The sequence below is a fragment of the Beta vulgaris genome, chromosome 4 (assembly GCF_026745355.1).
Source record: "Beta vulgaris subsp. vulgaris cultivar EL10 chromosome 4, EL10.2, whole genome shotgun sequence".
In the NCBI taxonomy this organism is placed as follows: Eukaryota; Viridiplantae; Streptophyta; class Magnoliopsida; order Caryophyllales; family Amaranthaceae; genus Beta; species Beta vulgaris.
Genome location: NC_079205.1, coordinates 55,080,528 through 55,094,417, shown reverse-complemented (window position 1 = coordinate 55,094,417; position 13,890 = coordinate 55,080,528). Strand labels below are relative to the sequence as shown.

The window sequence follows — 13,890 nt, the reverse complement described above, 5'->3', positions numbered from 1 at the left end:
TTAGAGTCTAGTTCAGTAAGAGTCATCTGCAGTTGTTATATTATTATTGTTATTTTATTCTACAAGTTGTGTTGTAGTATCATGTTTAGGATTATTGTTGTCTGATATGTAGTACTCAGCTTTGCTGATTACGTGCTTGTCTGTGTTTGTGATCATGGCTTTGCCTATTGATCCTGTGGTGATCCTTCGGGGAGCAGAGTCAAGAAAGCATTGACATTACAGGTTCGAAGATGCATACCATTGGGAATCTGGAATGGAGAGGCTTTTGTGATAGTAGTATTTAAGTTGTTTCTAGGAGTTTATATTTTCAGACTTTAGCTTTGAGTTGGTGTGTTTCAGTTCAAACATTGTTTGACTCTTATTTCATAAGTTTAATAAAGTTGGTTTTGTTTTAGTAAGTTTTCCGCTGCAAAATTCTGAGTAAGCCGAAACGTTATCACACGGGCGATAATGCCTGGGTAATTCTCTAAGTTTTATATTATCAAGTATTTTCTAGAAAGAGAGAATTATCGGGGTGTTACACTAAGGCTATAGAAATGGTTGTCCGTCTTGGTCGAATATTCGACTTGCAAGATGTTATGTTGGAATCCGATTGTCAAACAGTCATTAACCGTCTCTCAAAGCATGCCATTTATCTCGCGAATCTTGATCTTGTCCTGCACAATATTCTTTCTTCTAGTATGCATTATTCCCCCATTGTATGGTCACATGTTAAACGTGACGGTAACTTTGTAGCCCATAATTTAGCTAAACTCATCCCTTTTGGAGTTGAGTAAATTTGGGAGAACCACTCTCCTATGGAGGTGGCTCCTTATGTTTTGATGGATTCGTCATCAATGAAGTAATAATATCATGCTTTTCCCCTAAAAACAAAAAACAAAAACTCCGCAAGTCCTTCATTGAAAAAGGCCCTTGTGCTTCACCACGAAATTTGGTTGAGGTGGAGAAAGGTTGGATATAAGATTTCACTTGATAGCTAGATACTTTAATAAACTGATGATTTGTTGATTAGATAACCAATGTTGGATACTTTGTTTCATCTATCAATTGTTTTATTGTTTCTACCTTATCCTCTATTCTTGTATTTGATGCTTTGTGATTGATCCTTTTTTTTTAGAAAGGAAAGAAAGAACTAGGGAGAATCCCAAGAGTTGGGCCACCCTAAAGCATCCTTGCGGATGATTAAAGCAAAGGGTAAATCGGTAACATCAAACCACTATGTCGTGGTGGACGTCGAATGTCCACGATGCGCCATCCAATCCGCAACCGCTTTTGCTTCCCTAACACATGACAAATTTGAACATCCTCAAAATGACACAAATCATTTCCTGTATCTAAGATGATGGAATGGATCATCCATAGAATCTTCCAAATCTGCTTAATAGAGTTAATGACAGCCAAGTTGTCACCTTCAATAAAATTTTTGTCAATACCTAAAGACCTAGCCCCTCTAATACCTTCCCGAAGGCCCCTAGCCTCCGCCACCAGAATAGAATCCGAATCATCTAAAGTCCCCGCACCACAAAGCAGAACTTTACCTTCAGAATCCCGAATAACAAAACCAAAAGCCGCTTGACCACTATCCAGTTTAGATCCATTAAAATTAACCTTATAATAGTCACTAGGAGGGGTGGACCAACTTACCTGATCATGCATTTTTGCCTTATTTTTCTGCCTATTAAGGGAAGTAACCTGAGCATCAACAATATCAACCACATTCTCCGAAATATTAATTTATTGCACATATGCTCTAATCATCATACTAACCTTAAATGGGGAACAATTTTCCTGCCGGAAGATCACCCCATTGCGAGTATACCACACAAACCACCAAGTCATAGCCAGACACTCAACCTAGGACACTGAGAAGGAAGCTTTCAAATTTTGAAAAAAACTAGGAAAGGGGACACCATCCTCAATTATAGGAGGGGCAACCCACTTCAGTTGGGATTGAAGCTCCTCAAAGACATCAATAATAAAAGGACACTTAGAGAAAAGATAAGTTGTGTCTTCCGAGTGATGATTACAGAATATACACTACATAGGAAGAAAGACATGACTTAATTCTAAAAAGGGGAGGTTCCGATTTTATTTTATTTATTTAGTTTTTTTTTTAAAAAAAGGCAAAGAGGATCTTGGATTTTGGAACTAATGCATCTTTAATATAGCAAAAAAATAAAAGACTAACCTACCCCCTTTGAATATTAACCCCAACAACAAAAGTGGATCATTATTACTACTTATTCCGCACCTCACAACCCTCCTCTCATCTAACTCCTGACCATATCGGATACCCTGACGCCCAACACTAGCAACCCTTACCCTCCTTATAAATTTGAGTCAACCCAAAAAACTTGTCCTTGTTAGCTTTATTCTTTTGGACCGAATTAGTCTGAATTGAGCTGAAATGAAATGAATTTGTCTGAACTGAACTAGAAAGAATGAAAATTATGAGAGAAAATTAACTGAAATGATCTGATCTGAACTGAAATGAATTTGTCTGAAATGAACTGAGTTTTTATTAATTTAGTCCAAAAGAACAGAGCCTAAGTCTTATTGGCCGAGGAGATATATGTAATGGATTTTATATTTTCACTTTTTGTTAATTGTTTTTTAATTATAAAAAAGATAAAATTAACCATAATTGAGTTCTGTGGTGATCCTTCGGGGGAGCAGAGTCAAGAAAGCATTGACATTACAGGTTCGAAGATGCATACCATTGGGGAATCTGGAATGGAGAGGCTTTTGTGATAGTAGTATTTAAGTTGTTTCTAGGAGTTTATATTTTCAGACTTTAGCTTTAAGTTGGTGTGTTTCAGTTCAAACATTGTTTGACTCTTATTTCATAAGTTTAATAAAGTTGGTTTTGTTTTAGTAAGTTTTCCGCTGCAAAATTCTGAGTAAGCCGAAACGTTATCACACGGGCGATAATGCCTGGGTAATTCTCTAAGTTTTATATTATAAGTATTTTCTAGAAAGAGAGAATTATCGGGGTGTTACAAAGTGGTATCGAGCTTTAGGTTAGTTTAAGACTTATAGGCGCCTAACTAACTAGCTTATTAAGTGACTTTAGCTTCTTAAGTTACCTAGCTTATTGATTATTTGAAGGAAACCTTAGTATTGCTCCTACGTTTCTTTCGAAAGATGAACACAAATATTTTGAGGATCAAAATTTTTTTTTTAGAACCGAAATTTTTTTTTTTGGAAATAAGGTTCGAAAATCTCGTTTTCCGAAAGTCGAGGAGTTCGAAATTTTTTGTCGTTTTCGTTTTTTTCGGAAATTTTTTTAGGAGCCGAATAAAAAAAAAAAAAAAAATTTGTGTCGAGTAAAATTTTTTTTCGAATGTCTTAGTTCGAAATTTTTTTTTAGAAAATTTATTTAGGCACAAAAGTAATGTTATTATAAAAAGTGCCTGCATTATTTTCATACCTTTAAGGGTTTACAACATGACATTGTGAGAATGGGTAGTATAGGAAGGGCATATAGGATAAAAATATTATATGCCTGCATTGAAAATTTAGTTCAGCATCATTATAAATTTTCTTCCCTGCAAATAAGTGCATTATTATTTTTCTTCCCTACTAACGATGCATGAATGTTTTCTTTCCTGCTAATTGTTATATCCTTTGCCTATTAAAGTGTTATATTTTCATGCTTTTGTTTTCTTATTCTTTGATTCTTGGTGGGAATACGTTAAGGAAGAGTGCTAAACCTTTTGGGTTATTGTGATGTAGCTCTACTATTATGGCTGCAAATTTAGGAAACTACTTTAACCCTATCGTCCTGACTGACGATGAAGACGACGACCATCATCCACCCATTGACCATAGAGAATATGAAGAACTGCATTGGATAATGCGTCGCATCTTGAGGAGACACTATGCTAGGGATGATGAAGTCATCATAGAAATGGATCATGCTAGAGGAACTACAGGGAAGACATATATGATGCATGTATGAGGGTGGAATCTGAACCTGAGGAAGATTGGACACCATACCTACTAGGCAGTCTAAGATCAAGAGGAAATTCGTTGACTACTATGAGACTGACGAAGAGGACGAAGTTAGTGATGAAGACTTTGTACCTCAACAATATAAGGAAGATAAGGACAAGGATGGCAGTGTAGTGCCATAGGTTATAAATTATAGATATTTTTTTTATATATATATATATATAGAGGTACATAAGGTTTTAGTTAAAAGAATAAGGTTGGGTATATGCCAACAAACAAAGGTGTTTTATAGGAGTAGCATTTTAGGAAAAATATATATACTAGTGTGTTATTTTATTTCACATTTTTTCTTTTCCCTTCTATGGAAGAATAAAGTTTTAGTTTGTCTAATTCAAGGAGTAAAAATTTATTTTGGACACGTAATGGGGAATTTTTTTTTTTTTATTATGTGATTTCAATTTTTCTTGCCTAAATTCATGTGACTATGAATTTACTTACGTGAACAACTGTATGAATATTAGTGAACATTCCATGTTGAAACTTAGTGAAATTGTATGTGATGCGATCTTAGTGATCAAATCAAGTATTGTCTTGCTTAGACGTCTATACTAGTTTTCTGGAGCCTGAGTAGAGTTATATTACTTTCAGGTCCCGAAGTAGAATGGCTAACAACACTGAACTAGCTGACGCTATTCGCCTCTTGGCGGAGAAACTGAACCAGGACAAGGTTGAACGTCCAGAGACTGCTGGAGAAATGTTTGAAAGACTGTCCAAAGTGAAACCACCTTACTTTAAGGGACAAGCTGACCCTACTTTCCTAGAAAACTGGATTAGGGAATTTGAAAAGTTGTTTGAGGTAGTGAATTGCCCTGCTGACATGAGAGTAGGACAAGCTGTTTTATACCTAAAGATGAGGCTGACTTGTGGTGGAGAGAAAATGGGGCTAGATTGAGTGCTGCTGAGGGATTCAATTGGGAAGCCTTTGTGATTGTGCTGAGAGGAAAGTTTTACCCTGCCTTCATGAGGAAGCAGAAAGCCCAAGAGTTCATCAACCTTAGAATGGGTAGTATGACCATTTCTGAATACTATAGTAAGTTCATAGCCTTGTCTAGGTTTGCACCTGAGGTTGTAGCTACTGAGGAGCTTAAGGCTCAGAGGTTCGAACAGGGTTGACTGATGAGATCCAGCTGGGATTAGGGGGTGAGACCTTTACATCCTTAGATGTAGTGTATGGGAGAGCTTCTCATATTTATGGGTTGCAATCGAGAAAGATAAGAAGGCTGGAATAGTTGGTGAGAAGAGAAAGGAGGTTAGTACTGGAGGAAACCAAAATAACTTTAAGAAAAACCGGAATGGGAATGGGAACTTTCAAGGAAGGAACAACCAGGATAATAGTCAGGGTAAACCTGAGAGGGTTCACATTTGTAAGTTCTGTGACAAAAACCATCCTGGGAAGACTGTAAGGAGAGCTAGTGACCTGTCATTACTGCCAGAAGAAGGGTCACAGAGAGTATGAGTGCTACCTAAGCACGGAAAAGGTTTGAGAATTCAGGGAAACGGTAATCAGGCTAGACCAGGGTCTAATCAAATAGGGAACCAGGGTCCTAAGCCTGGAGGTCAAAATAACCAAGGAACCATAGTAGGCCTGCTGCTAATGATAATTCTCCCAGAACAAACCTGCAGGAAAAGTGTTCGTGATGAGTCATAACGAGGCAGAGAGATCTGCGGATGTGGTAACTGGTAATTTCTCTATCAACTCAGTTTTCGTTAAAACGTTATTCGATTCGGGGGCTACTTATTCTTTTATTTCGCCTTCTGTTTTAAAGAGTCTGGGATTGGTGGAGTATGAGTCAATTGACTTGTCTGTTAGTATTCCTACTGGGGAAGTCGTTAAGTGTACTAAGTTATTTAAGAACTTACCTTTGAAGATAGGAGGGAGTGTTTTTCCATCCGATTTGATCGAGTTTAACTTAGGAGATTTAGATGTGATTCTTGGGATGAACTGGTTGAGTCATTACAAGGCCAGGATCGATTGTGAAGTCCAGAAAGTAGTGTTGAGAAACCCTTCGGGAAAATTTACCTCATATAGACGATTTGGGAAACCTAAAAACTTTGGGTGATCTCTGCTCTACAAGTGCAGAAGTTGATGAGAAAGGGGTGTGAGCTGTTTTTCTGTAGTGTGCAAGATGTGAGTAAAGAAGCTGAGTTAAAACTTGAGGATGTTCCAATAGTGAATGAGTTTATGGACGTATTTCCGAGTGAAATTTCAGGATGCCGCCTGCAAGAGCTGTTGAGTTTACCATAGACTTAGTTCCTGGAACTGCACCTATATCTAAGGCACCTTATAGAATGGCACCTCCTGAGATGAGTGAGTTAAAGACACAATTGCAAGAACTTTTGGATAAGGGTTATATCAGACCTAGTGCATCGCCTTGGGGAGCTCCTGTTTTGTTCGTGAAGAAAAAGGATGGGAGTATGAGATTATGTATAGACTATAGGGAGTTGAATAATGTTACCATCAAGAACAAGTACCCTTTGCCTAGAATAGATGACCTATTCGATCAATTGAACGGAGCTAGTGTGTTCTCGAAGATTGACTTACGTTCAGGATATCACCAGTTGAGGGTAGCTGATAAGGATGTACCTAAGACTGCCTTTAGAACGCGTTATGGTCACTACGAGTTCACTGTAATGCCATTTGGGTTAACCAATGCTCCTGCTATATTTATGGATTTGATGAATAGAATCTTTCATGAGTTTTTAGATAAGTTCGTAGTGGTTTTCATCGATGACATTTTGATTTATTCGAGGAATGAAACCGAACACGATGAACATTTGAGGATTATCTTAGAAACCTTGAGGAAGAACCAATTTATGCCAAGTTCTCTAAGTGTGAGTTTCGTTTGGAGAAAGTAGCATTCTTGGGTCATTTTGTGTCTAAGGAAGGAGTATCTGTAGATCCTGCTAAGATTCAAGCTGTGAGTGAGTGGCCAACTCCAAAGAGTGTGACTGACATTAGAAGTTTCTTGGGTTTAGCTGGCTATTATAGGAGATTTGTGAGGGATTTCTCGAAGATAGCGAGACCTATGACGAATTTAATGAAAAAGGAGTCCAAGTTTGAGTGGAATGAGAAGTGTGAGGAAGCCTTCCAGATCTTGAAAGATCGTTTAACCACTGCACCTGTCTTAACCCTACCTGATGGGAATGAGGGATTTGAGGTCTATAGTGATGCTTCGAAGAATGGTTTGGGTTGTGTGTTGCAACAGAATGGGAAGGTAATAGCTTATGCATCGCGTCAACTGAAACCTTATGAGGCTAATTACCCTACCCATGATCTAGAGTTAGCTGCCATAGTATTTGCATTGAAGATTTGGAGACATTATCTTTATGGGGCAACCTGCAAGATATTCACAGACCATAAGAGCTTGAAATACATATTTACCCAAAAAGACTTGAATATGAGACAAAGGAGATGGCTAGAGTTGATTAAGGATTACGATCTAGACATCCAGTATCATGAAGGGAAAGCCAATGTGGTGGCTGACGCCTTGAGTAGGAAATCGAGTCATAGCTGAGTCTTTGATAGTTCCTGAGGAGTTGTGTAGAGATATGCAAAGGTTGAACCTAGAAATTTTAAATCCTGGGGAAAGTGAGGCTAGACTCAGTAATCTTTCTTTGGGAGTGTCAGTTTTCGATGAGATCATTGAGGGTCAAGTTGGGGATGAGCATCTAGATAAGATAAAAGAGAAAATGAAGCAAGGTAAGGAAATACTTCAAGATTCATGAGATGGGAGTCTAAGGTTTAAGGGAAGGTGGTGTGTACCACAGAAGTGTAACGATCTAAAGAGACGTCTTATGGATGAGGGACATAATACTCCGTATTCTGTGCACCCTGGGGGTGACAAGTTGTATAAGGATCTTAAGGTGATATATTGGTGGCCGAACATGAAACGAGAGGTAGCCGAGTATGTGTCTAAGTGTCTAACCTGTCAGAAAGTGAAGATAGACCATAAGAGGCCCATGGGGACAGTCCAACCACTAGAGGTTCCTGGATGGAAGTGGGATTCGATTTCTATGGACTTTGTGACTGCCTTACCCAAGTCGAGGAGTGGAAATGATACCATTTGGGTTATAGTGGATAGACTGACCAAGTCCGCTGTTTTCATACCTATTAAGGAGACATGGAAGAAGAAGCAACTCGCTACAACCTATATCAAGCATGTAGTGAGATTGCACGGAGTCCCAAAGGACATTATTTCAGACCGTGACTCTAGATTTCTATCTAAGTTTTGGAAGAAGGTCAAGCAAACCTTGGGACAACATTAAAGATGAGTACCGCCTTTCACCCTGCGACCGATGGTCAGACTGAGCGGACTAACCAAACTATGGAAGATATGTTGCGAGCTTGTGCTATAGATTTTCAAGGAAGTTGGGAGGACCAATTAGATTTGATTGAGTTCTCTTACAATAATAGTTACCATGCGAGTATCAAGATGGCACCTTTTGAGGCGTTATATGGCGGAAGTGTAGAAGTCCCATTTGCTGGAACGACTATAGTGAGAATGTAGTTTTGGGGACAGAATTCATTGAGGAGACCGTCAAGAACGTTAGATTGATTCAGGCTAGAATTCAAGCTGCGCAAGATAGGCAGAAGAGTTACGCAGACTTAAAGCGGCGCGAAGATGAGTTCGCTGTAGGTGATAAAGTATTCCTGAAAGTATCACCCACCAAAGGCGTTATGCGATTTGGGAAAAAGGGCAAGCTGAGTGCTAAATATGTAGGCCCATATGAAATTTTGGAGCGCATTGGGAAAGTAGCTTATAGATTGGCATTGCCAATGGAGTTTGAAAAGATGCAGATGTGTTTCACATATCCCAATTGAAGCGCTATATCCCTGATGAGCGCCATGTGTTAGAGCCTGAACGAGTGCAGATAGATAGTAGCCTCACTTATGAGGAAAGACCTGTCAAGATTCTCGACAGGAAAGTGCGTAGTACGCGTAACAAGGATGTTCATATTGTCAAAGTTCTTTGGTCTAACCACGAGTCAGAAGAGGCAACGTGGGAAGCCGAAGAGGATATGAAGAAAAAGTATCCAGACCTATTCCTTGAGGTGAGTTACGAGGGCGTAACTCGTTTTCTTTAAGGGGGGTAGAATGCGATAAATTTCGCGCTTTTTGTCTATTTTTATGACATTTTCATGTATATGTATGCCTATGTTGGGCAATTTGCACATGTTAGTGCAAAAGAAGTAGAGTCTCCGCATAAGAAAAGTGTTCTAAGTACACAAGTGTTTAAAAATGGGAAAGTGCACAGAGGCACTATCTTTTCTTCAAAGATTTTCGAAATGATGAGTTCAGACATTTTTGAAAACAAGAGGGTTTTGTGTTAAGTTTCGGGACGAAACTTCTTTTAAGGGGGGTAGACTGTAATCCCCCACATTTTTAAAGGATTTTCATAAATATATTAAGTTATTTATGTAATTATATTAAATCCAAATGAGTTTGGAAAATGATTTGACTTTTAAAAAGGGTTGACTATTTTAAAAGTCAACTAAAAATATTTTTCTAAGCTTAATAAAGTTTGTAATATTTTAATTAAGCGTGTTTTAAATAAGAGTTTAATTATTAAAAGTATATTTGAAAAGAAACTTAATGGAATCGAAAGCCCAAAAGAAATAAAAAGGGAAAGGATAATTTGATGACTAAAGTCCTAACAAGCCCATCTTGTTAGTCATCAAAGTTTTAATTATTGAATTCCTTTTCCTAAGCCCAATAGGATTAGCCTATTGTTTTAATTATTGAATTCCTTTTCCTAAGCCCAATAGGATTAGCCTATTTAAATATCCTAAAACCCGAATTTTTGCCCTACACTTATTTTCTCTCTCCTCACTTGCACGTGATCTTTGAGCCTCCTCTCCCACTCGACATTTTCTCTCTCTTCTTCCTCTTGAGCGTGACTTTCATCTCTCTCTCTCAAAAATTGTTTCTTCTTCGCTAAGTAACGTTTCTTGTTGAACAAGAAACGTCACAAACATTTTTGAAGCCGAAAAAGCTGCTGCCGCCGGTCCTTGCTGCTGTTTCAGTCCGGCGCCCTCTTCCTCCTCTTATTTTGGTTGTTTTCTTTACTTCTCCTTTAAGATTCCATTAAAGTTCTAATTTTTATTGTTATTTTATTATTATTTGCATGATTTCGATTTGAGTTATTATTTTTATTATGAAATATATTTTTCGGATCATATGTATAAAAGAAAATTTCAGATTTATTATTTTTAGTTTTAATCATGAAAGATGTGATTTTTAGGGTTTTAAATCACTAGAAATCGATATTTAGAGTATGAATATGATTTTGATTGGAATACGATTTTTATATTCATTTAAAATATTTTCAGAAGGTTTAGAAAATTTTATAGTTGCTGGAAATTCAGAAAGTTAATATTTTAAGGTTTTTAATGGTTTTTAATCACTAGAATAGTTTATCTATACTAGGGATTAAAAATAATGAGAGTTTAAATTATAAAACGATTTTTAAAGAAGTTTAGAAGGGTTTGGGACGTTTTAAAGTTGCTGTATTTTTTTAGTACAAGTATTTTACTCGTTTCTTGGTTGTTTTAGGCGGAGAATTCACTGTAGGGGACTTTTAGTGCTTAAAAGTGGCCTACCGTTACGTTTATACGAGGTACGTACATAGTCTACGTGCTAAATGGTTAGAAACATGCTCTAGGGATGTTTTTAATTTGTAGTATCATGTATAGGACCTTGTAGTTCATATATATGATTTACTGAGATGGCTTTACATGTTATTTGCTTGTATGCTACATGTAAACTAAGAATATGTTTAAGTAGATTGTTTGTATGGAAGTTTGATGCAAGCAACTAAGTTTAGTTTGGTATTAATTCGTGAGTGAATTAATGTAAGTAAATTGGAATCATGGATTCTTTGAGTTACTATTTATCTTATAAGAACCGAGGATCTTATTTGGTAATTTTGAGTTATACCTATATAAAGGTACAGTTTACTGTTGGCTAGGTTCAACAGGCAAGTTAGTAAAGAATAAAAGAAGTTAAAAGAGTCTTGGATGCTAAGTTGTGAACACTTATTAATTCTAAGATTAAAAAGGAGTTTTGTGATGTTATGTGATTAGTAGTTGTGAGTATTATGTGCTTGGTTGGTGTCAACACAAGTATAAAATGAATGCAACGTAAAGTGAAACGAGAATAGGTTATAGACTTTAGACTGGTGCACGTCTAGAGTTGGACACTAAGGGTTGGAGTACATAGTCCGCCGTGATATGTATTCTCGAGGTTGGATTGATCACCATTCCTCTTTAGTTCAAAGGTTCCTCGATATCGTAGGTCATTCTGGTTTACGGAGTCATGACCGTATTTCCTATTTCAGAAGTCAACTCGTCCCAATAACTATTCCATTTAAAGAAGAAATAAAAGTTAGAGTCTAGTTCAGTAAGAGTCATCTGCAGTTGTTATATTATTATTGTTATTTTATTCTACAAGTTGTGTTGTAGTATCATGTTTAGGATTATTGTTGTCTGATATGTAGTACTCAGCTTTGCTGATTACGTGCTTGTCTGTGTTTGTGATCATGGCTTTGCCTATTGATCCTGTGGTGATCCTTCGGGGGAGCAGAGTCAAGAAAGCATTGACATTACAGGTTCGAAGATGCATACCATTGGGGAATCTGGAATGGAGAGGCTTTTGTGATAGTAGTATTTAAGTTGTTTCTAGGAGTTTATATTTTCAGACTTTAGCTTTGAGTTGGTGTGTTTCAGTTCAAACATTGTTTGACTCTTATTTCATAAGTTTAATAAAGTTGGTTTTGTTTTAGTAAGTTTTCCGCTGCAAAATTCTGAGTAAGCCGAAACGTTATCACACGGGCGATAATGCCTGGGTAATTCTCTAAGTTTTATATTATAAGTATTTTCTAGAAAAGAGAATTATCGGGGTGTTACACTAAGGCTATAGAAATGGTTGTCCGTCTTGTGTCGAATATTCGACTTGCAAGATGTTATGTTGGAATCCGATTGTCAAACAGTCATTAACCGTCTCTCAAAGCATGCCATTTATCTCGCGAATCTTGATCTTGTCCTGCACAATATTCTTTCTTCTAGTATGCATTATTCCCCATTGTATGGTCACATGTTAAACGTGACGGTAACTTTGTAGCCCATAATTTAGCTAAAATCATCCCTTTTGGAGTTGAGTAAATTTGGGAGAACCACTCTCCTATGGAGGTGGCTCCTTATGTTTTGATGGATTCGTCATCAATGAGTAATAATATCATGCTTTTCCCCTAAAAACAAAAAACAAAAACTCCGCAAGTCCTTCATTGAAAAAGGCCCTTGTGCTTCACCACGAAATTTGGTTGAGGTGGAGAAAGGTTGGATATAAGATTTCACTTGATAGCTAGATACTTTAATAAACTGATGATTTGTTGATTAGATAACCAATGTTGGATACTTTGTTTCATCTATCAATTGTTTTATTGTTTCTACCTTATCCTCTATTCTTGTATTTGATGCTTTGTGATTGATCCTTTTTTTTAGAAAGGAAGAAAGAACTAGGGAGAATCCCAAGAGTTGGGCCACCCTAAAGCAATCTTGCGGATGATTAAAGCAAAGGTAAATCGGTAACATCAACCACTATGTCGTGGTGGACGTCGAATGTCCACGATGCGCCATCCAATCCGCAACCGCTTTTGCTTCCCTAACACATGACAAATTTGAACATCCCAAAATGACACAAATCATTTCCTGTATCTAAGATGATGGAATGGATCATCCATAGAATCTTCCAAATCTGCTTAATAGAGTTAATGACAGCCAAGTTGTCACCTTCAATAAAATTTTTGTCAATACCTAAAGACCTAGCCCCTCTAATACCTTCCCGAAGGCCCCTAGCCTCCGCCACCAGAATAGAATCCGAATCATCTAAAGTCCCCGCACCACAAAGCAGAACTTTACCTTCAGAATCCCGAATAACAAAACCAAAAGCCGCTTGACCACTATCCAGTTTAGATCCATTAAAATTAACCTTATAATAGTCACTAGGAGGGGTGGACCAACTTACCTGATCATGCATTTTTGCCTTATTTTTCTGCCTATTAAGGGAAGTAACCTGAGCATCAACAATATCAACCACATTCTCCGAAATATTAATTTATTGGCACTATGCTCTAATCATCATACTAACCTTAAATGGGAAATTTTCCTGCCGGAAGATCACCCCTTTAGTATACCACACAAACCACCAGTCATACAGACACTCAACCTAGGACACTGAGAAGGAAGCTTTCAATTTGAAAAAAAACTAGGAAAGGGGACACATCCTCAATTATAGGAGGGGCAACCCACTTCAGTTGGGGATTGAAGCTTCCTCAAAGACATCAATTAATAAAATGACATTAGAGAAAAGATAAGTTGTTCTTCCGAGTGATGATTACAAGAAATATTCACTACATAGGAAGAAAGACATGACTTAATTCTAAAAAGGGGAGGTTCCGATTTTATTTTATTTATTTAGTTTTTTTTTTAAAAAAAGGCAAAGAGGATCTTGGATTTTGGAACTAATGCATCTTTAATATAGCAAAAAAATAAAAGACTAACCTACCCCCTTTGAATATTAACCCCAACAACAAAAGTGGATCATTATTACTACTTATTCCGCACCTCACAACCTCCTCTCATCTAACTCCTGACCATATCGGATACACCTGACGCCCAACACTAGCAACCCTTACCCTCCTTATAAATTTAGTCAACCCAAAAAACTTGTCCTTGTAGCTTTATTCTTTGACCGAATTAGTCTGATTGAGCTGAAATGAAATGAATTTGTCTGAACTGAATAGAAAGAATGAAAATTATGAGAGAAATTAACTGAAATGATCTGATCTGAACTGAAATGAATTTGTCTGAAATGAACTG

General features: G+C 37.2%; 1 long non-coding RNA gene across 1 annotated transcript; it reads left to right on the top strand.

Moving 5' to 3' along the window:
• Positions 1 to 10,563: 10,563 nt before the first annotated feature.
• LOC130591007 (uncharacterized) lies at positions 10,564 to 11,798 on the top strand. Its single transcript, XR_008968884.1, has 2 exons — positions 10,564 to 10,631; positions 11,597 to 11,798. It is a non-coding gene; the product is annotated as an uncharacterized LOC130591007 (long non-coding RNA).
• Positions 11,799 to 13,890: the final 2,092 nt, after the last annotated feature.